Raw genomic sequence first — 7,593 nt, 5'->3', positions numbered from 1 at the left:
AAGGCCATGGAAATATTATGAGTTTGGATTCAGTGCTATTACAAAATTTATAAACGCTGCTTTTATTGAAAAATAAACACCTACAAGATCCACTTGTCGTAGCCATGCTCTCTGTAAATAAACAATGTACGCCGACGTCACATAATTTGTAAGGCCAGTTTCTGTAAATGAAACGATGTACGCCGACGTCACATAATTTGTAAGGCCAGTTTCTGTAAATGAACGATGTACGCCGACGTCACATAATTTGTGAGGCCAGTTTCTGTAAATGAACGATGCACGCTGACGTCACATAATTTGTAAGGCCAGTTTCTGTAAATGAACGATGTACGCCGACGTCACATAATTTGTGAGGCCAGTTTCTGTAAATGAACGATGCACGCTGACGTCACATAATTTGTAAGGCCAGTTTCTTCTTGGTATATAGAAAAAATCAATATCTTCTAGTAACAAAATAATGCCCCCTGGTAGCTTATCGGTGGTTCAATAGGCTTAAAACGCTAAAAATAGGGTTTCGATACCCGCTGTGGGCAAAATACAGATAACCCATTGTGTATCTTTTTGCTTTACAACAAACAGACTACGTAATACGTAAAGCGTACAGTTAGGTTGGTGGTATTATTCTGTCAGGTGAATGATATAAGTAAGGAACAACAAGCTGCCAACCTGAAATAACCAGTTCTAACGACAATGAGCTCCTTAAGAGTCATTAACTTCAGATAAGATGTGTCTGGAGCCAACTTTAGAGTAAAAACGAATGGAGACACCATAGAATTATTTACATATCAAAACTATTCCACCTGGAGATCTAAAAGAAGCTAAGAACTTTTGGAAACACGACAGATAGTTAAAGTAGCTAACATTAACGTAAAAAGAAAATCCCGAAAAATCATTCTGAAACACCTGATAGAAGAGAAGTGGAAAAAGACGAGTTACGTTTTTACTCTCGAAACGTGGATTAGCTGAGACTGAGAAGATGAATGAATCTCTGATTATAATTTTGTTGAATCGTTAGGGCTGTATTATGTCAGATGCTAAATGACATCGCACGTACAGTCCACGTTTATATAGAATATATTATCATTACGTACAGTCACAGTTACTATGACTGGTAAGTAATGATAATATATTCTATATAAACGTGGATTAGCTGAGACTAGTAGTTTTGTAACATGATGTACTGGTTATAAACATGGAAGAACACACCTTGGTGGTTGTTTTGTAACATGATGTACTGGTTATAGACATGGAAGAACACACCTTGGTAGTAGTTTTGTAACATGATGTACTGGTTATAGACATGGAAGAACACACCTTGGTAGTAGTTTTGTAACATGATGTACTGGTTATAGACATGGAAGAACACACCTTGGCAGTAGTTTTCAAGAAAGGATCTATGTAAATATACTTGTTCATGAAGACGTTTTGTATCTGGAAATGTTTGAATGGAGATGATTGGTCCCGGAAACCATGTTTGTATGATTAGGAAATAATTAAAAGCTAATTCATTTATGTTGAAGATATTGATAATTAAAATTAATGGTGAGGGTATATGATAAATGTTTTAATAAATACTTGTTTATTCCTAACAGCAGAAAGAAATGTAGGATTATTAATAAAATGATATCTCGAAACGAAAAAGTAATTTCAGAAAGTGTTGTTTATAGCGCCACCTACAATACTCGTGGTATCACAAGTTTCACGTAGTGACACAAGAGTCACTGACAATACATGTGGTATCATAAATTATAAAACCTATTAACGTTATAACATCTAAAGAACTGTAAAGGAACTCAACCGCCCATACGAGTTTAATTCGATTTGGCATGTCAAGATGGAATTAGTGATCGTATATTCATTGAGTATAGAAAAAAGTTTTAACTTAAAAGATTTATAATGACGATTAATAAATGGAGAGGTTTTAACAATGATTTCCTAAAACGAGACTTCCGTTTCAACTTTAGCTGGCAAATATAATTTGGAAAAAAAGATCTTTCATGCTTTCTGCTTGGCCACACCACATATAACCTGGTTATTTCTTTGATTTTCCAAAGATAAGCACATAGAGACGACGTATTTCCTGCTAATGAAAGTGTGCTTGGAGTATAGTTGTGTAAATTAAAGTTATCGTTTGCAAAAATGTAGGTATATTGTAGGCTTCTATTTTTCGGTGTTTATTTTTAGCTATTTTCGAGTATCATATAGATAGCCTGAAATAGATTTATTTGGGTTTTCGCCTTTTCCCCAACAATCTTCTCTTGAATTACTTAATCTAAAAGCGCTGGAAAAAGGGTTAGGCCAAAGTGATATTAACAATTTTTGGCGTGTACTAGATATAAAATTTCTATTTTTTTTTTCTTTATCGGAGTTGCTTTACTGGTCAAAATCTAAAATAAAAGCTTAGCTACAAAGTTCGTTAAGTATTCCAGCAAATTTTGTGTTCGTGCCTAAGAGTTTCTGTGTTTGTGAGCTCTCGACAAACTTTCAGACTTTTTTTAATGCAGCTTTATTATAGAGCTTATGAAATTTTATAAGTAATTTATCCCGAGAAAGACCCATGAAACTGTGAAAACAATGACGCAGGTGGGTGAAGAAGCAAGACGGCGTCAATAAGCCCCTCATAGCGTCTGGCCTACTAACCAAAACACCGGAAAGTTCAACCTCCACGAATCACCTGCAGCCAATCTGTCGCCAGAACCAACATTAGCACGCCACGAAGCTGCACGCGCCAGGTGTCACAACGCCCCAAGTCCCTCCAAAGAAACCGGAAGTGGAAGATATCCTTGACTTAAAAACTTGTATGATTAACATGGAGCCCCAAGTCTAACCTTGTTATAATCCATGGCGCCAACAGCAATCTTATAACGTGAAAGTGTAATTAACGTGTGAAGCAAATGGGAGGAAGTTTGGAGAAAATGGTGTGTCATTAACAAAGGAGTCAAAGTAGCTAGGTCACACTATTAAAAAAAAAAAAAAAGCTGCTATCTCGATAACACCACTGACTTGTAATACACCGTATTTTCTCGTTTGTCAACTGTCTAAGAAATTTCTGCCTCTATCAGTCATTTGTTTAAAATATTATTTTACAAATAACGCGTAAACTCAGCTTGAAAAGACAACTAATAAAAAATTGGCGCAAATAATATATATTCTGAAAATGGTATCTTTAGGCAGCACGTTTGACATTTGAGCAAGATATTTTACGGAAAGCTCTTGCCTTGTGTTTATTGATTAAAATGTCGGTAGAAGCCAGAGAAAAAATTACCACCAACAAACACAACGCGGGGGCTGCCGACAAAAGAAACCTCCTCAAATCTGAAAGCAAGTTTTGTAAATTCGTGTTTATACTTGTTAGTTTCCACTTTTTATTTTCGTCTGTTTATTTTTTGTCCTCCCAGTATGGAATGCGCACCAGCGCCATCTCTGGAGAACTGAAAGCAAAACAAATCTTGAATTCATGCAAGAGATACTAGTGATTACAACCTCTCTAATTATTAATCAGACGAAACGTTTTGCATTTTACGTTGTAAAGCTTTTTATCATTATCTAAGTACGAACTATAATTTCTGACTTAACAAACCATACAATTACATGTTTCACTAATAAAATAAAAACATTAGCTAATAATTCGTCACTGAATACAGGTCTGTAAGGCCTGAATCTTTAAGTATTTATCTCCAGCTCCAAGCTTTATTTTAAAACTTAAAAAACTACTTCGATCGTTATCAATCGCCTTTGTAAGTAGCTTGAATTTTAGATTAGCTTAATTAGAAGTTGTTTTTTGTTTCGTTTTGTTTCAGTAACAGAAAGATATATTTATTTATTAAATCTGCTAAAGTGAAATCCTGGTACACCTGCCTGCAGACATATGAACTTTTATTTATTTCCATATTCTTCTTCATACAACGACAGGCCTCTGAATGAAATCATTTCTACTCACAAATGTAGTATTTTCAGTGAGAAGGAAACGAACATTTCTGCCAAGTTTCATTCGTTTGATCAAGTCTCTATACGTCATGTCAGAAACATTTGGAACGAGACACGAGGTTAATAGTACATTTTTAGCAATGCCGTACACAGCCACGTTGATCGAAAACATTGGCGCCAGAGGCGGCTACCGCGTCAGCCTTGTAAGCTGTATGAACACTGGGACGTCCTGTTGCTTGGTGTTTGCGACACAATTGAAACGTTGAACTTTTTTAAAAGAAATATATAAAAATAAACTATAAGTTATCTGTTCTTGATGTTACTACAAAATATTAATAGTTATTGTTATCAAGAGGTAAAAAATGACTTCTTATAGTCACTTAGAAATAAGAAAAAAATAATTTGATGTACATACTTAAAAAGTACACTGCAAGCTCTCTCTCTCTCACACACACATATATATATATATATCGTACTTATTGATTAAAATCCGCAGGTAGTGTATATTTTAATTCCTGTAGCCCAAGTTTATTAGTGTTGCGGCAACAATTTATTTTAAATTTCGATGTATGGAGCTTTTTAAATTAAGGGAAGAGACTTTTCTTAACTTTAAGAAAAGTAAGATCGAATAAAACAAGCTACAGCTAATCTAACAGTAGAAAACTTGGTTGTATTTAATTTAAAGTAATTATCAAACTTAATTTAATTTAAAAATATAAAAGATAAATATGTCACTTAACAATGCACTGACACGCAAAATTTAGGATAAGCTTAACTCTTACACCTAAAAAAAAAAAGTTCAAATACTCCAAATAATTTGAATAAATTATGCGTACAGAAGACGGACGTAGGATGATTGCACCAGTGATCGAAACGTCGTACCTGTTCTAAAAATAATCTTCCTTACTGTAAAAACTGTAACTTGCAATAAATTTTTTAAATCAGTAAGTAAACTCAAACGAAACTATTAATTCAAACTACAGCAGTAACTAAGTTTTGTTCGTATAATTCTATGTTTTTGTGCCTAATGTCCAACTTTCCTATCATCTTAGTCTTTCGTCAATACGTTTATAGACTTAACCTGATTCCTCAATACCAAAAAGTAACACCTCAGATAAAACTACATGAAGCCATATAAAATCCTAGAGGAGCAGAGAAATTGTATATGTATCTAATCGCCTTTAATCAGTATAGTTTAATTTCCGTATTACGGATTCTAAAAAAGCCAGCTAAGCCTAACGTTCCCATTAAACAAGTCTCACTGAAAGAATCTGCCTATGTTATAGATGGTAACCGGACAATTTAGACATCTAAAAAAACGAGGAAGTAGGACATTTAGACACCTAATAATTGTAGAGGGGTGTTAAAACTTCGTAACATACTTAAAGGAAGAACTTGCGGAATCGCAATATATTTATCTAGTTGTACGGTTACCATGCAGGTCATATAATGGAGTAAATTAAACAGGTAACGTAGTAAGCCTAGATATATACAGATCACATAACAGAGAAAATTTAAACTGTCAACAGTACAAACCATTGTCCCTGCTTTGTGTGGCACTATTTTCTTCTACACAATGGTTAAATCGTTCACCAATATCCTTCCATGATTTCTTTCATTAACAACTTATTTTAGGCCAACCAAAGTATAAGAAATATGTTATTTACCACTTCTAAGACTTATATTGTCATCTAGTTGGTATTTCAAACATAGCGTCAGTATTTGTTCTCTTGGTATCCACCTTTGATAAGGTAATAATACTTCTTTAAGTAGTTATGAAGCATAATTTCTTTGATACGGAGCATCCATACTCTTCCTCTTCTCAACAGCACTGAAGATGGGGTATAAATATCATCTCTCCTTCTATTATAGCAGCTGTAACATGTCTAGATTCTCCGAATGAGCTATTTTAAGCTCTTCCACAAACCTAGCTTGTTAACATCTTGGGAGGGGGCACCGATTCATGGTCAATACTGCATGTTCCCCTTTTACTCTGTGTGTTGCATTGCTCAGATAGGCCCTCACAATTTGTCTTGATTTCCTGACCAATTATTGATGCCAAATAAATGTTCTTGTTATTCATGTGGTGATTATTTCCTTTGAATTTTGATCAACCATGAAACAAATATGATTTACTGTTAAAGTGAATGACCACTCGTTTAGGTAATTCGTGGAGTAGTTTCAAAAAGGTGACCATTACTGACTTTTATCTTATTTTATGTACAAAGGTTTTCTTGGACTTAATGTATTCATATCATAATTCACTATCTTCTACTACTCATTCCACTCTTGTAAATACAGCATCAGTGTCTCTGTATGTCACAGTACAGGTAAGCCATGATGTACGATTTTTGATTCAGCATCTACAATTCCTTCCAAATTCTTCATCCCAAAATATTGGAAGGCAACATGACACAAAACCAGTGAGGTCTCACACATCCTTCTTCGTTGTTGTTCAACTCTTGTCCTGTACGAGCTTTTCTGTCATTGGATTTCTAAAGATGTATCCCAGAAACTCAAGCTCATGGTGGTGTACTTCTTGAGTCTAGCTGACTTCAAGTTTTCCTTCATCCTGAAGTTGTCTAATTCCATCTATACTTCATCGATGTATATTAGTCAATGGAATTCACACTAGACTAGTTGTTTCCCACTGGAAAGTTGAAGAGACATTTCATCCATGGCACAACATCCTCAAATAAAAAAAACAAGCTTTTTAACTCTTTAAATTCATACAAATTCTTGCTTCTCTCTTTACATGATAATCATTAACGACAACAAATCACTTTCTAGAATTTGTGTGATATCCTCCTTATCCTGGGTTCTCTCTTTACACGATCATCATTAATGACAATCAAGTGCTTTCTGGATATATCCTCCTGAACATCCTCTGTGCTTGTCCCTTAACCAATTTACTAAGGCCAGTTAGGGAGTTCTTTGATCAGAAAAGCATTACTTGCATTTTACATTACAACCACTTAGTCCCACAACAATTCTCTAGCACTCGTCTTTACACTCCACAAACAACAGTTAAGTGTTAATGTAAACTGCTCCATAGAGTATACAGAACCATCATCTTTACACTCCACAAACAACAGTATGTTGGTTGTTCTGGTATTAACCATGGCTGTACCTAGCATGTTGGTTGTTTTGGTATTAACCATGGCTCTACTCAGTATGTTGGTTGTTTTGGTATTAACCATGGCTCTACTCGGTATGTTGGTTGTTCTGGTATTAAACATGGCTCTACTCGGTATGTTGATTGTTTTGGTATTAACCATGGCTCTAATCGGTATGTTGATTGTTTTGGTATTAACCATGGCTCTAGTCGGTATGTTGGTTGTTTTGGTATTAACCATGGCTCTACCTAGTATCTTGGTTGTTTTGGTATTAACCATGGCTCTACTCGGTATCTTGGTTGTTCTGATATTAACCATGGCTCTACCTAGTATCTTGGTTGTTTTGGTATTAACCATGGCTCTACTCGGTATCCTGATTGTTTTGGTATTAACCATGGCTCTACTCAGTATCTTGGTTGTTTTGGTATTAACCATGGCTCTACTCGGTATGTTGGTTGTTTTGGTATTAACCATGGCTCTACTCGGTATGTTGGTTGTTTTGGTATTAACCATGGCTCTATCGGTATGTTGGTTGTTTTGGTATTAACCA

The sequence above is a fragment of the Limulus polyphemus genome, unplaced genomic scaffold, assembly GCF_000517525.1.
Source record: "Limulus polyphemus unplaced genomic scaffold, Limulus_polyphemus-2.1.2 Scaffold6684, whole genome shotgun sequence".
Classification (NCBI taxonomy): Eukaryota; Metazoa; Arthropoda; class Merostomata; order Xiphosura; family Limulidae; genus Limulus; species Limulus polyphemus.
The sequence above is the reverse complement of the archived record's forward strand: the minus strand, read 5'-3'. Positions refer to the sequence as shown.